The sequence below is a fragment of the Hyperolius riggenbachi genome, chromosome 6 (assembly GCF_040937935.1).
Source record: "Hyperolius riggenbachi isolate aHypRig1 chromosome 6, aHypRig1.pri, whole genome shotgun sequence".
NCBI lineage: Eukaryota > Metazoa > Chordata > Amphibia > Anura > Hyperoliidae > Hyperolius > Hyperolius riggenbachi.
This window is the reverse complement of record NC_090651.1, coordinates 304,609,563-304,626,433: the sequence shown is the minus strand read 5'-3', so window position 1 is coordinate 304,626,433 and position 16,871 is coordinate 304,609,563. Positions and strand designations below refer to the sequence as shown.

The following is a 16,871-nucleotide window of genomic DNA, read 5'->3' as shown; positions in this document are numbered from 1 at the left end:
GCTCAGTGTGTGTGAGTACCAGTGACAGGCTGGTTGGCTCAGTGTGTGTGAGTACCAGTGACAGGCTGGTTGGCTCAGTGTGTGTGAGTACCAGTGACAGGCTGGTTGGCTCAGTGTGTGTGAGTACCAGTGACAGGCTGGTTGGCTCAGTGTGTGTGAGTACCAGTGACAGGCTGGTTGGCTCAGTGTGTGTGAGTACCAGTGACAGGCTGGTTGGCTCAGTGTGTGTGAGTACCAGTGACAGGCTGGTTGGCTCAGTGTGTGTGTGAGTACCAGTGACAGGCTGGTTGGCTCAGTGTGTGTGTGAGTACCAGTGACAGGCTGGTTGGCTCAGTGTGTGTGTGTGAGTACCAGTGACAGGCTGGTTGGCTCAGTGTGTGTGTGTGAGTACCAGTGACAGGCTGGTTGGCTCAGTGTGTGTGTGTGAGTACCAGTGACAGGCTGGTTGGCTCAGTGTGTGTGTGTGAGTACCAGTGACAGGCTGGTTGGCTCAGTGTGTGTGTGTGAGTACCAGTGACAGGCTGGTTGGCTCAGTGTGTGTGTGTGAGTACCAGTGACAGGCTGGTTGGCTCAGTGTGTGTGTGTGAGTACCAGTGACAGGCTGGTTGGCTCAGTGTGTGTGTGAGTACCAGTGACAGGCTGGTTGGCTCAGTGTGTGTGTGAGTACCAGTGACAGGCTGGTTGGCTCAGTGTGTGTGTGAGTACCAGTGACAGGCTGGTTGGCTCAGTGTGTGTGTGAGTACCAGTGACAGGCTGGTTGGCTCAGTGTGTGTGTGAGTACCAGTGACAGGCTGGTTGGCTCAGTGTGTGTGTGAGTACCAGTGACAGGCTGGTTGGCTCAGTGTGTGTGTGAGTACCAGTGACAGGCTGGTTGGCTTAGTGTGTGTGTGAGTACCAGTGACAGGCTGGTTGGCTCAGTGTGTGTGTGAGTACCAGTGACAGGCTGGTTGGCTCAGTGTGTGTGAGTACCAGTGACAGGCTGGTTGGCTCAGTGTGTGTGAGTACCAGTGACAGGCTGGTTGGCTCAGTGTGTGTGTGTGTGAGTACCAGTGACAGGCTGGTTGGCTCAGTGTGTGTGTGTGAGTACCAGTGACAGGCTGGTTGGCTCAGTGTGTGTGTGTGAGTACCAGTGACAGGCTGGTTGGCTCAGTGTGTGTGTGTGAGTACCAGTGACAGGCTGGTTGGCTCAGTGTGTGTGTGTGACAGGCTGGTTGGCTCAGTGTGTGTGTGAGTACCAGTGACAGGCTGGTTGGCTCAGTGTGTGTGTGTGAGTACCAGTGACAGGCTGGTTGGCTCAGTGTGTGTGTGTGTGAGTACCAGTGACAGGCTGGTTGGCTGTGTGTGTGTGTGTGAGTACCAGTGACAGGCTGGTTGGCTCAGTGTGTGTGTGTGTGAGTACCAGTGACAGGCTGGTTGGCTGTGTGTGTGTGTGTGAGTACCAGTGACAGGCTGGTTGGCTCAGTGTGTGTGTGTGAGTACCAGTGACAGGCTGGTTGGCTCAGTGTGTGTGTGTACCAGTGACAGGCTGGTTGGCTCAGTGTGTGTGTGTGAGTACCAGTGACAGGCTGGTTGGCTCAGTGTGTGTGTGTGTGTGTGTGTGTGTGTGTGTGTGTGTGTGTGTGTGTGTGTGTGTGTGTGTGTGTGTGTGTGTGTGTGTGTGAGAGTACCAGTGACAGGCTGGTTGGCTCAGTGTGTGTGTGTGTGTGTGAGTACCAGTGACAGGCTGGTTGGCTCAGTGTGTGTGTGTGAGTACCAGTGACAGGCTGGTTGGCTCAGTGTGTGTGTGTGAGTACCAGTGACAGGCTGGTTGGCTCAGTGTGTGTGTGTGAGTACCAGTGACAGGCTGGTTGGCTCAGTGTGTGTGTGTGTTTGTGAGTGACAGGCTGGTTGGCTCAGTGCGTGTGTGAGTACCAGTGACAGGTTGGTTGGCTCAGTGTGTGTGTGAGTACCAGTGACAGGCTGGTTGGCTCAGTGTGTGTGTGAGTACCAGTGACAGGCTGGTTGGCTCAGTGTGTGTGTGTGAGTACCAGTGACAGGCTGGTTGGCTCAGTGTGTGTGTGTGAGTACCAGTGACAGGCTGGTTGGCTCAGTGTGTGTGTGTGAGTACCAGTGACAGGCTGGTTGGCTCAGTGTGTGTGTGTGTGTGTGTGTGTGTGTGAGTACCAGTGACAGGCTGGTTGGCTCAGTGTGTGTGTGTGAGTACCAGTGACAGGCTGGTTGGCTCAGTGTGTGTGTGTGTACCAGTGACAGGCTGGTTGGCTCAGTGTGTGTGTGTGTGTGTGTGAGTACCAGTGACAGGCTGGTTGGCTCAGTGTGTGTGTGTGTGAGTACCAGTGACAGGCTGGTTGGCTCAGTGTGTGTGTGTGTGTGTGTGTGTGTGTGTGTGTGTGTGTGTGTGTGTGTACCAGTGACAGGCTGGTTGGCTCAGTGTGTGTGTGTGTGTGTGTGTGTGAGTACCAGTGACAGGCTGGTTGGCTCAGTGTGTGTGAGTACCAGTGACAGGCTGGTTGGCTCAGTGTGTGTGTGTGTGTGAGTACCAGTGACAGGCTGGTTGGCTCTGTGTGTGTGTGTGTGTGTGTGTGTGTGTGTACCCAGTGACAGGCTGGTTGGCTCAGTGTGTGTGTGTGTGTGTGAGTACCAGTGACAGGCTGGTTGGCTCAGTGTGTGTGTGCGTGTGTGTGTGTGTGTGTGTGTGTGTGTGTGTGTGTGTGTGTGTGTGTGTGTGTGTGTGTGTGTACCAGTGACAGGCTGGTTGGCTCAGTGTGTGTGTGTGTGTGTGTGAGTACCAGTGACAGGCTGGTTGGCTCAGTGTGTGTGAGTACCAGTGACAGGCTGGTTGGCTCAGTGTGTGTGTGTGTGAGTACCAGTGACAGGCTGGTTGGCTCAGTGTGTGTGTGTGTGTGTGTGTGTGTGTGTGTGTGTGTGTGAGTACCAGTGACAGGCTGGTTGGCTCAGTGTGTGTGTGAGTACCAGTGACAGGCTGGTTGGCTCTGTGTGTGTGTGTGTGTGTGTGTGTGTGTGTGTGTGTACCAGTGACAGGCTGGTTAGTGAGGTGTGTAGTAGTGACAAGATAGTGAGCCAGGTGTGTCAGGCTCTGAATATTAGTTACAGGAATGCTGTCCAGTGTCTACTAGTGATAGAACATCCAGATGTAGCACAGGCCATCACACGGATGCTTGCTTGCCAAGCAGTTCAGTGTCCCGTCTGCCACTCATGAACGCCATTCGGGTGCAATTTACATGCAATCAAATGGCAACGAAAGCAACACCATGCGTTTCAATGGTTGAAAAGTGGGGACGTTAGCTGGTGGTAGAAAACTGCAACATGTTGGATCTGAGCGTGGCTGCACATGTTGGACCTGAGCGTGGCTGCAGCTGTGCTCAGATTTGACTGGGGGGGTTGAATGCCGTACTGAGCAATAAGAACAGCCCAGCCAGTGCAGCAGATAAGCTGCCTATCTGAAAGAGGCCTGAGACAGGCAAGGAGGCAGTGTGGGACATGCATCATTGTCCATCACGATCAGTGATGGGCAGGCACCTCTGGCACAACCACTGAAGGGCAGGGATCCTGTGTTTTGAAGGCAGTGGTGTGGTTTCTGCTTACTAGTGACAGGCATGGTACCTATGTGTGACAAGGTAGGACAATCAGTACTTACTACTGGCAGCATGTGTGTGACAAGCAATGAATGTGGGTAGTCACTTCCACTGACAAGCAGAACTCCTCTGTGTGGGCAGTCACTATTACTGACAGGCACAGCTTCAGAGTGTGACTAGCAGTGTGGGCAGTCTCTACCACTAACGGGCATAGCTTCTGTGGGACAAGTGATGTGGACAGTCACTACCACTGACAGGCAGAGCTCCTGTGTGGGACAAGCAGTGTAGCCAGTCATTACTATTGCCAGACAGAGCTTCTATGTATGTCATGCAGTGTGGGCAGTCACTACCACTGACAGGCAGAGCTCCTGTGTGTAACAGCAGTGTGGGCAGTCACTATTACTGACAGGCATAGCTTCTGTGTGTAACAAGTAGTGTGGGTAGTCATTACTACTGACAAGCATAGCTTCTGTGTGATGTAAGCAGTGTGGGCAGTCATTACCACTGACAGGCAGAGCTTCTGTGTGACAAGTGATGTGGATAGTCACTGTGGCAAGCAGTGTGGGTAGTCACTACCACTGAGATACAGAGCTCTGTGTGACAAGCAGTGTGGACAGTCAATGCCACTGATAGGTGTGTGTGTGTGTGTGTGTGTGTGTGTGTGTGTGTGTGTGTGTGTGTGTGTGTGTGTGTGTGTACTGTGGTCAGTGCCTACAGTTGACAGGATCTACAGGTGTGACAGTGAGTGGTCTGTGCCTACTAGTAACAGGACGGTCCCCAGATGTGACAAGCTTGATGAGTCACCATGTAGAATGGAGACACTGACTAATAAAATTGGAAGCGGTAGTATGCCTAGTAGAACAAAGGTTGGTAAAAAGATATAAAGAGTTTACCCAGTGCTTGTGATTTACTCTTAAAGGCTGGTTAGTGGTATGCCATGGAGCCAGACTTGTGGAAATGGGTGTGAGAGGTTGGATGGTGGTGCATATAACTCATTGCTGACAGTGGTTTTTCTTTTAGTATTTATATAGCGCTGACATCTTCCAAAGCGCTGTACAGAGTATATTGTCTTGTCACTTAACTGTCCCTCAGAGGGTCTCGAAATCTAACCCCTACCAGAGTCATATGTCTATGTATCGTGTAGTGTATGTATCATAGTCTAGGGTCCATTTTAGGGTCTAAGCCAATTAACTTATCTGTATGTTAGGATGTGGGAGTGCCCGGTGGAAACCCCTGCAGACACTGGGAGGACATATCAACTCTTTGCAGCTGTTGGCCTGAGTCGGGGGACCCAGCGTTGCAAGGCGAGAGTGCTATCCACTATGCCACCGTGCTGCTGGTCTACAGTAGTAGAGATTGGCGCAGAATGAAGCGCAGAGCATAACCTCAGACCAGAATAGAGCTCTGTACTAGATTTGGTTTGACCTCTTATTAGAAAACGTCAAAACCATCTTGTGGTTAGTGGGTGTGTTAAGCGGAGTAAAAATGCAGTAATGTATTGCAGCTGCCAGTTAGTGTTGTGATAGATTACAAAATGAAAGTGCTCTGAGTGCATCTTTCTATTTCAGGACTCTGCAGTCTTCTGCATTGGCTTCTTAAATCGCTGATTATAAGCTCTGTAACAAGCTTGTACATTATTATACTTAACAATGTGAACATGGGGAAGTCGCCCATCAAGTAGCAGCCAGTCCATAGATGCTAAAGAGAGCATTGTAGCTGACACGCTACGTATTTACTATCTTCACAATGTCCCCTAGAAAGGTCACCAGTAAGGGCACCATTGTCTTCCATGACATCACTGGGGAGCTGTCAGCAATGCAAGCAAAATGTCACTCGCCTTTCAAAACTTTGTAGGCGATGAGAGATTTCCAACTTTGAGCAGAGTGTTGGGCATCTACAAAACAAAGATATATATATAGAATACAGTGATTTTTATGAATGACTTTTAGTTGTTTGGTTTGCCCTATTCTTTCTAATATGGCTGTTTATATTATTATTTATATAGTGCTGACCTCTTCTGCAGTGCTCTACGGAATAAATTGTCTTGTCACTAACTGTCCCTACCATAGTCTTATGTCTATGTATCATGTAGTGTATGTAGTAGTAGTCTAGGGCCAGCTTACAGGGAAGCCAATTAAGTTCTGTATGTTTTTGGGAGGTGGGAGTAAACTGGATAGACACTGGGAGAACATACCAACTCCTTGCATAGTGCCCTGGCTGGGATTTGAACCAGAGACCCAGTGCTGCAAGACAAGAGCCCTAATCCTTATGTCACCGTGCTGTTATGATTTTGCACAAAGCTTGATAACTTGCTTTGTACTAGGATACATAACCCAGGGTTTTCTCTTCGTCCCTTATTGCTTTATGGTTCAGTATATTATCTGCATGGTAGTTACAGTATAACCAGTGCGGCTCTTTAAAGAAGTGCCTTGTCATTAATGATACTTCGGTATCAAAGAGAATCTTTCAGTATTGCTTTCACAGTCGTACAGGAAGCATCTGAGCTGTTGTTCCGTAGGCCTGGTTGGTTTCTGGGTTCCCAAATCACTGTATGGCATGCCATATACAGGCAAAAGATAGTCACACAGTTATTATTTTCCATATTGTCTTGTCACTTAACTGTCCCTCAGAGGGGCTTACAATCTAATCCCTACCATAGATATTTGTATGTATGTATCTGGCCAATTTTAAGGAGAAAGCCAATCAACTTATCTGTATATTTTTGGGATGTGGGAGGAAGCCGAAGTGCCTGGAGGAAACCCACACAGACATGGGGAGAACATGCAAACTCCGTGCAGATAGTGCCCTGGTTGGAATTCGAACCAGAGACCCAGTGCTGCAAAGCAGGCATGGTAACCACTACACCACTGTGCACTGTTGTTCTTCAGCCTCCCCTGCTCAGAGGAAAAGTGGATTATCCTGTGGTGGAGTTCGGGGCTGAGCACTATTGTTCTCACGTCCCAGATGAGCCAGTACTGGGGCACAGGTGATTTGGAGTGCAATCGTCATTGAACTTTTACTCAGTATTTTTGTTTATGCATCTGACTGGCCCTTGAAGACTGTACTTGTGGTAAATGCGGTGGAGATTTTTTTTCGGGTGGTCAGGGTGAGCTGTAGGGGCCTGAAAACATTTGTTGTACCTTTCCATCATATTGGAGTAGTGACTATGTAATGTATGTTCAGTGTCTTGAGCAATGACAGCATCCATTGATAGTAAAAGCTAAAAGTCCCATCCCATCTAAAGCCCAATCTACACGATACGATTCTTTGTGCGATTCGATTACAATTCTATTTATGATCCGATTAAATCCGACATATCCGATTGGGATTTGATTCAATTCAATTTGCCATTGCTGAACAATGGCTAATTGAACTGATTCGAATCCTGATCGGACATGTTGGATTTAATCGGATCGTAATCGAATAAAGAATCGTATCATGTAGATGGGGCTTAACTTTGTTCTCAAGTCCCCGAAGAGAAAATGGGACCATCACATATTCTGGCCAGATGTGGTGATGTCATTCCTCTGCCTCTAGGGTCAAATTATTCCTTGTATAGACCTAGAAACCCTTCCTAACAGCTGTTGTATCCCCCTCTCAACTCAGTATAAGCAGAAATAGTCATGTACTGCCTCCGACAGTGGATTGTCTTACATTGGTTTTTGCCCTCTGCAAGCACTTCCTTAAAGTGAACCAGAGACTAAGCACCCTCATGTATTTTACCGTATAGATCAGTGGGAACATTAGAGAAAACGCCTACCCTGCTCTCTCTCTATTTCATTCTGCACTGCACAGCTTGTTTCTTATCAGACCTGATAAAATCTGACTGAGCAGGGGGCAGGCTTGGACTTGAAAAGACATGAGAGAACACACAGACTGAGCTATAAATATTCCTGAGTAAAGCCAGACTGAATGCTCAGTCAGGGATTTTTTCAGGGCTGATTAGAAGCAAGCTGTGCAGTGCAGAATGAAACAGAAAGCAAGGTATGTGTTTTCTCTAATGTTCCCACTGATATATATGGTAAAATACATGAGGGTGCTTCGTCTCTGGTTCCCTTTTAAAGAGGAACTTTAACCCAGGATTGAACTGCATCCCAATCAGTGGTTGATGTCCCCTTTCCCACTAGAATTCTTTACCCTTTTAAATGGATTGCCAGGGGGTCTTCTGCTTTCAGTCACAATAAATTGTTAAAGATCTGCAGTTATCGATCGTAGCTCATGCTAATGTTTGGTGTTTCTCTGTAGTTTTAAGATGAGTGGGTTTGGTGAAGCTGTAGTGAGAAATGAGGCTGACTTTGATGAGCTCTTTCTAAAACTGTTTTCTCCTGGCTTTAGTGCCAGTCCTGTCTTTTGAATTGGCATTACACAGTAGTGACAGGATTGTGGAGTTGGTAAAAAAAATCATCTGACTCCCAACTCCGACACTTCAGTTTTTGAAACCCCCGATTCCTCAGTTTATGAAACAGACTCTGACTTCGGGTACCCAAAATTGCTTTGACTCCTCGACTCTGACTCCATAGTCTACTTGCCAGGGCTTTGGATTTGGTACAAAAATCAACTGAATCGTCGAAATGCACTGATGTGCAGAGCAGAAACATGCCAGTCTGTGCGGTCTATGCACGGTCTGATGTCCCTGCTATGCTGAGGTGCATGATGCTGAAATCATCTCAGCGATGTGTGAGGGCTTGTTCACACAAATGAGTGCTTTTCCTTTTTTTAAAACGCTGTTTGTTTGTTTGTTTTTTTTTCCCTCCCTGCTGCGATTCGCACAAGTGGAAATGGGCCCTTAGTCTTGTGTGTGTGTGTGTGTGTGTGTGTGTGTGACTACTCACCAGAAAGTTCAGCAGGAACTGGTATTGTTTAAAAGTAAATTATGGCAGTCTCCATATGTCTCTCACCTCAGGTACCTTTTTAATACAAAGAGCAGCACCAGTCGCATAATAGCTGCTCATATCAAATTGCATTAAGTATCTAGGGACATTTCTGCTAGCCTGATGGGAGGGAGATGGAGAGGTATTTATAAAATCATTGACTCCATGATGTGGTGCATAATGCTGTTAATGCAACAGTTGGTCAGGAGAAGGCACTGAGGGTGGTCGGACCAGATTTTCATGTCTGATCACCCTGATATGTCTATGAATGGCTTCAAGAAGAAGGCAAATTGAAGTTGTCCATGAGCAGCATGGTGGGTTAGTGATTTGCGCTTTTGCCTTGCAGCACTGGGTTGAAAATCCCAACCAGGGTTTTATCTGCACAGTTTGTATGTTCTCCCTGTATCTGCCTGAGTTTCCTTTGGGCACTCTGGTTTCCTCCCACATCCCAACATGTACACATAAGATAATTGGCTTCCCCCTAAATTGGCCCCAGACTACCATGCATGCATACATGCATACATACATACATACATACATACATACATACATACATACATACATACATACATACATACATACATACATACATACATACATACATACGACTATGGTAGGGATTAGATTGTGCGCCCCTCTGAGGGACAGTTAAGTGACAAGACCATATACACTCTGTACAGTGCTCCGGAAGATGTTGGTGCTATATAAATACTAAATAACAATACATCCCTAAACCCCTATAGTGCAGCCTGTCATTCATGCTGCTTTTCTCATGTGATCGCTGTTTACCTGTGCGTAATGTGAGTGGATATTGCTGAAAGCTCTCTCTGGTATGGTGAGGTGACATTACTCCGACTGTTGAAGCTGCTACTCTCACCTTGCCCAAAGCTGCTGTAGAAGGGGATTTGGCAGACTTATTGAATAGGATTGCTTTGCGAGGTCATCGCACTGTTTGTCACTTCAGCTGCTGTGGACAGATTGGGCTCAGATGACAGAGGAGGAACATCACTGCGCACCAGTACAGGGAAGCATCTAGTGAGCGGTAACCTCTTTCTCTTTCCCCTCATACAGTATATTTTTAGCTAGCTGACTACAGTCGGGCTTTAATCAGAGCAGGTATTATCAAGGTTTGACGGGTTATCGCTGTATCATGTTCTGTTGAACTTATACTGCAAACAATGGCGCTTTGATCCTTCTGCTGGTAGGCAGCGAGATTATCAGAGCTGTATCATTTTTGTTTCATTCAACAAAACCAGATCTGGTTTCTGGAAGGCATTTTTTTCTTTGCAGTAGTAGCTACAGCAAGCCAGAAAACTTCAGAGTTCCTTGGAGAGGACAATCTGGAGTCTGTTGCTCACTGATCCTGCTTAATCACCTTACAGTAACTTAAAATAAACCTGTCGGCGTGCTTTTTAACCCTATGGACCTACATGCTTTCATAGATCAAGTGTAACATGTAGATGCTGTTAAAGCGGACCTAAACTTAGAACTTCCTCTCTGCTCTAAAAAAGATGTGCAACAGCATAATAACATTTAGGCTAGGTTCACAGTGATCAGTTGCATTACTCATGTGTTGTGACTGAGAACTGCAATGGAGACTAGACATAGACAGCGTGACCCTCACTGATAAGAAATTCCAACTATAAAACACTTTCCTCGCAGAAAATGGCTTCTGAGAGCAAGAAAGAGATAAAAAGGGGAATTTCTTATCAGTGAGGGTCACACTGTAGTCACTTCCTGTCTGAGTCGGGACTGAGTCAGCCACTTACATACCTGATATTTAACTCACTCTTTCAGGCAGAGAAAGGAAAAAAAGAACACAGCATAGTTATTTGTGTGCACATGTCTATCTCATGTCACTTTGGGTATCCTTTAATACAAAGCCTGCATACAGCAAGTTAGAAAAATGAGATCTGTTACTGTGAACCGGCCCGTAGATTTGTATGGACAGTGAGTTGACATGCAGAATTGTTCTGCAGTGTAACTGTCCACTGTGAACAGGGCCTAAGGCCCCGTTTCCACTATCGCGAATCCGCATGCATCTTGCGTATGCGGATTCGCATAGACAATATAAGTGAATGGGCCTGTTTCCACTTATGCGTCTGCGGGAGCGTTTTATTGTGCAGAGAAAATCTGCACGGAACACCCTGCAGAATTCGCCTGCGTGTGGAATGCAGGCGAATCGCACACAATGTATTTAATAGGGAAATCGCATGCGTTTTCCCCATGCGTTTTTTTGCCGCGAATTCGCATAGGTACCAATGTAAATTCACACAGGCAGTGACATGGTTAAAATCGCATATACCCTCACCTATGCGAAGTCGAATGCGAATTCGCGGCAAACGCATGCGGAATCGCATCCGCATGCGATTTCATCAGCGGTGGAATCCAGGCGATTCCGCACCGCAATAGTGGAAACGAGCCCTAAAAGAAAACAATCTTTCTAACAGCTGAAACAAATCCTGAAATCTGCAGTGTCTACTTTCAGCTTTCATGGAATCAGACATATTAACATCCTGTGTTTGCCAATTAGCTCTCTGCCGTGGCAGGCAACTGACACAGCTGAGTGATCAAATTACAGCTTGTGCTTACTTACAGATACGTGGGAATTAGACAGGCTAAACCAGGCAATAGGCAAACTTGACCCTCCAGCTGTTGAGGAACTACAAGTCCCACAATGTATTGCAGGAGTCTGACAGCCACAGTCATGACTCAAAGGCAAATGCATTGTGGGATTTGTAGTTCCTTAACAGCTGGAGGGCCAAGTTTGCCCATGCCTGGGCTAAACTCTCTAAATACTCACAGGGTGCATTTCTATATTTTTCTTCTGTCCTGTGCAAGAGTTCAGGACCACTTTAAGAAGGGCACATTGGAATTTTTTTTTATTATTCATCTGTTAAAAAATGGCTCCTTGTTCACATGCAAATAATAGCTGGGCTTGTTGGTACGACTGTACTGTCAAAAATGTCCAACTTCTCCCCCAAACTGTCAGTTCTCCGGTACTGATGAATACTGTTTTGCATTGAAAGCCCATGTCACAGTAGAAATAGTAAAATTTGAGTAAAATGCAAATTTATATTCAACAAAACACAGTGATGTAATGTGTAGCACTATCTCCTAGCCGCTCTGGGGTCAGCAGTTCAGTGTGGGCCAGGACACCATCTACATGGAATTAGTGTATTCTCCATGTTTGCATTGGTTTTCTCCCACATTCCAAAAATGTACAGCTAAGTTAAAGGACAACTGAAGTGAGAGATACGGAGGCTGCCATATTTACTGTATTTCCTTGTAATCCATACCTAAGTAAAGTAAACCTGGATTGAGGGAGATATGGAGGCTGCCATATTTATTACCTGTTAAACACCAGTTGCCATCTGTTTGGCTGCAGTAGTGTCTGAATAATACCAGAAAGAAGCATGCAGCTAATCTTGTCAGATCTGACAATAATGCCAGAAACACCTGATCTGCTGCATGCTGGTTCAGGGTCTATGGCTAAAAGTATTAAAGGTTGAGGATCAGCAGGATGCCAGGCAATTAGTATTGCTTAACCACTTGCCGACCGCACACTCATACCGTGCGGCGGCAAAGTGGTAGCTGGAGGACCAGCGACACAGATCTGCGTCGCCAGGTGCCTCCCTAATTAATCAGGAAAGGCCGTTCCCTGTTAGATCACGGAGCGGGTCTCCGTGAATAGCCTGCGAGCCTCGGATCGCGGCTCGCAGACTAATTGTAAACGTAGGAGACCTATGTCTCCTTTGCTTACATTGTACGGCGCTGTTGCGCAGCAGCGCCGTAAGGCAGATTGGCGATCCCCGGCCAATCAGTGGCCGGGGATCGCCGCCATGTGACAGGGGACAGCCTGTCACTGGCAGCACAGGACGGATAGCGTCTTGTGCAGCCTGGATCACCAGGGAGGAAAGGTGGGAGGGGGGGGAATTTCGCTGCGGAGGGGGGTTTTGAGGTGCCCCCCCCGCAAACCTCAGGCAGGAGCGATCAGACCCCCCCCCCCCTACCCATCATCCCATGGGGGGGGGGAGGGGCGATCCAGCACAGATCACTAAAAACAGCGCTTGTCCTTAAGGGGGGGGGGGGGGGGTAAAGTGTGGGTCATCAAGTGGTTAAAAGGAAATTAATATGGCAGCCTCCATATTACTCACTTCAGTTGTCCTTTAGGTGTATGGTCACCTTTAGACTGATAGTGATATGATTGCGGTAGAAATTAGATTGTGAGCCCCTCCAAGGGACAGCTAGTGACTAGACTATATACTGTGTAAAGCACTTCAGAAGATGCCAGCATTATATCTGTGTATAAAAACAGGAACTGGAAGTTTTGGGCAGGGCTGTGGAGTCGAGGAGTCTGAGCAATTTTGGGTACCTGGAGTCGGTGATTTCATAAACTGAGGAATCTGGAGTCTGAGTCGGATGATTTTTGTACAAAATCCACAGCCCTGGTGGGTATTGGACTAAGGAGTTGAAGTCAGAGCCATATTGGGTAGTCTGAGTCGGTGGTTTCAGAAACTGAGGAGTCTGAGTTGGAAGATTTTTGTACCGACTCCACAGCCCTGCTTTTGGGTGGTGAACAAACAAAGCTTAGTTTCTGCAGAAACTAAGCTTGGGGGGCTGCTGACAGTTTGATTAATAAAGGCATCAGCATACTAGTATGTCCAGCACTCCTGACAGTAAAGACAATTCAAAACCTCAGTGGATGGCCAAGGGCTGATCTTGGGTGTATACCACTCGCGTGCACATGAAGTGAAGGTAAAAGTGGGCACATCCTTTTTTGCAAATCAAACTTTATTTCTTCATCAAAAAATGTAAAAGCCAATGTTTTGAAGCTGCACAGAGGGCCACTCTATCAAGGAAAACATGGTCCAAGCAATAATCTAAGCTGCAGCAGCAGGGCTAGCCCAAGGGGCCTCCTGTACACCCACTAGTTTAACTTATCTCTGCGGTGACTTTTCTATACCCTTGACTGCCCAAACTGATTGGTGGTCTACTATGGAAGAGTGTAGCTGTGCTCAACTTGCAGAAACGTTATGTAAGGCCCAGCCAGCTGCCAGGGGGCGTGGTAACTACCGCCCATTACTTTAAATGTTGAGAGTTGGTTGTACCTTTTAAAATACAGTAGTAGCTGGTTGTGTGAGAGTTACCGTATATACTCGCATACAAGCCGAATTTTTGAGCCCCAAAAAGGGGGCCAAAAGTTGGGGGCTCGGCTTGTATGCGAGTCATGTTGGTCCGCGGGTCACCCTCCGCCGCTGCTATTACATGCCCGCATCTTCTATTCCCCTCTCCGTGCTTGTAAACATTCACAGCAGCGCGCCCGGCGCTGCTACTGTGACGAGGCAGGAAAGAGCTCGGCTTCCTGTTACTATGGGAACCGCTTTTTCCTGGCTCGCCGCTCGTCACAGTAGCAGCGCCGGGCGCGCTGCTGTGAATGTTTACAAGCACGGAGAGGGGAATAGAAGATGCGGGCAGGTAATAGCAGCGGCGGCGGCCATGGGGGGAGTGGGGGACTGTACTAGCTAAACTGGGGGTACTTTACTAGCTAAACTGGGGCACTATACTAGCTAAACTGGGGCACTATACTAGCTATACTGGGCACTATACTAGCTATACTGAGCACTATACTAGCTATACTGAGCACTATACTAGCTATACTGAGCACTATACTAGCTATACTGAGCACTATACTAGCTATACTGAGCACTATACTAGCTATACTGAGCACTATACTAGCTATACTGAGCACTATACTAGCTATACTGAGCACTATACTAGCTATACTGAGCACTATACTAGCTATACTGAGCACTATACTAGCTATACTGAGCACTATACTAGCTATACTGAGCACTATACTAGCTATACTGAGCACTATACTAGCTATACTGAGCACTATACTAGCTATACTGAGCACTATACTAGCTATACTGAGCACTATACTAGCTATACTGAGCACTATACTAGCTATACTGAGCACTATACTAGCTATACTGAGCGCTATACTAGCTATACTGAGCGCTATACTAGCTATACTGAGCACTATACTAGCTATACTGAGCACTATACTAGCTATACTGAGCACTATACTAGCTATACTGAGCACTATACTAGCTATACTGAGCACTATACTAGCTATACTGAGCACTATACTGAGCACTATACTAGCTATACTGAGCACTATACTAGCTATACTGAGCACTATACTGAGCACCATACTAGCTATACTGAGCACCATACTAGCTATACTGAGCACCATACTAGCTATACTGAGCACCATACTAGCTATACTGGGCACCATACTAGCTATACTGGGCACCATACTAGCTATACTGGGCACCATACTAGCTATACTGGGCACCATACTAGCTATACTGGGCACCATACTAGCTATACTGGGCACCATACTAGCTATACCGGGGCACCATACTAGCTATACCGGGGCACCATACTAGCTATAGCGGGGCACCATACTAGCTATAGCGGGGCACCATACTAGCTATACCGGGGCACCATACTAGCTATACCGGGGCACTTTACTAGGGGAATAAGGCGGCCAGCATTTCCTACCCCCGGCTTATATGGGGGGGGCGGCTTATATGCGAGTATATATGGTACTTTAAAGTTTAAGAGCCTCAGTTGCACCCAGTCTGGAAGTGGCGTATACTGTAGATGCACAAAGTGTCTAGTTGTGTGAGATAACATAGGTTCCAATGTGAATGAGGAATCCATCATTGGTGAGTTGATTAAGGGCACTTTCACTCGGGCAGCTGACAATCGGTGAAGTCACCGCGTGTCAGCTGCTATCCTGCACTGACCGTGTGCTTGCCAGAGCCCGGTACCGGCATTGTGTAGGCATCCCAACCTCCCCAATTGTGCGTTAAGACTAGACCTGTCGCATTCCGCCGCTGCCCAGTAACACCACCGCGTGTCAACGCTTGACGTGTGGTGTTACAACTGCTGCATTTTGGCATTATTATATATTGCATTATAATTGCAACCAAATTGCACTGGCAGGTTGGTGGCTGAAATGCTCAGCAAGTGCAGTTCAGCCGCTCGTGTGAAAGGGGCCTTACTCAAAGAGCACTGCATCCTCTTTGAAGAACTACAGAGGCTTCTTAGTTTTATATATGTAGATTAACTGTCACTCGGCAGGGATTGGTACATGATCCCTTGGGCAACGGAGCACTGTTGCCGCTGTACAGACCCATCATCTGCCCCCTGGCTAGTGCTGCATCTGTTTCTACGCAGGGACGGGGAGCGTGAAGGGAGAAAAAGCAGCAGCAAGCAAATTCCCGTTGACAGGTGAGTGGGGGAAGAATGCAATTTTGTGCGGTGCTCGTGCATTGGAGAGGTCACTACCCCCCGCGCGTGTAGTAACAGAACACCTCACTAGCGGCACGGCTCTACAGCCTCAGCCCTTCAATGTCGCATGAGGGAGAGCGATTGATATCTGATCCGAGCCAGGTGGCATGCTCCATACGTGTGCAGGACTTTAGGCTACAGCCATATTGGGTTAATTGGCTACTAATCCTGTTACCAGTGTCGTGATTAGAGATGCTGACAGTTGGTCAGCTCAGTATGGTGGGGAAAATGCAGCCACGCATTTTGACTGGATTCTAACTCCATACATAAAGCACAAAGGGCAATTTCAGAAGAAAGGAAATATTGCAGCTGGTGATGGAACAGATAATAGAGCCACATGTCATGTTTTCTCAAGTTTTTTTCATTTCACAAGATTTGTGCAAAAGTTCACTTTAAAGGTGGTGCTTGAAAGTTTTTCTCCCTGAGGGCCCGTTTCCACTGTAGCGTTACGAAATCGCCGGCGAATCACCGCAGGCAAATCGCATGCGGGTGCGATTCCGCATGCGTTTTTGCCGCGATTTCGCATGCGATTTCGCATAGGTAAGGCTGTATGCGATTTTAACCATGTCACTGCCTGTGTGAATTAACATGGGTACCTATGCGAAATCGCATGCGAAATCGCGGCAAAAAACGCATGGGGAAAACGCATGCGATTTCCCTATTAAATACATTGTGTGCGATTCGCCTGCATTCCACACGCAGGCGAATTCTGAGGCCCCTACCCTGCAGATTTTTTCTGCACAGAAAAACGTGCGGGGAAACGCACAAGTGGAAACAGTCCCATCCACTTCTACTGACTGTGCGGATCCGCATGCGTTGCCCGCATGCGGATTCGCGATAGTGGAAACGGGCCCTGAATAAGTTTGGAGTAAAGTGACAGGAAAGTCTAAACATCTTATGTCCTGCCAAAAACAGTTCAGATGGCCTTGACCTGATCTCCAGTCCTTGCCCTTGACATTTGGTTGTTGAGCCTAGTATAAGCGTGCAGTGTATATATAATAAGATAGTGCTTTTCATTGTATTCCTTGGAGTGGTGGTG

The 16,871-nt window shown here is 47.3% G+C and overlaps 1 protein-coding gene across 9 annotated transcripts in view; it reads left to right on the top strand.

Moving 5' to 3' along the window:
- Positions 1–16,871, top strand: part of PPP1R12C (protein phosphatase 1 regulatory subunit 12C) — a 137,424-nt gene that overhangs the window by 3,256 nt on the left and 117,297 nt on the right. The window contains exon 1 of one of the 9 annotated variants that reach the window (XM_068241252.1): positions 9,457–9,506. The exons of the other annotated variants lie outside the window; for them this stretch is intronic. The gene's annotated coding sequence lies outside the window, so the exon portion shown is untranslated. Of the gene's footprint in view, positions 1–9,456; positions 9,507–16,871 lie in introns of those variants that run through there. 9 annotated transcript variants of the gene reach the window in all.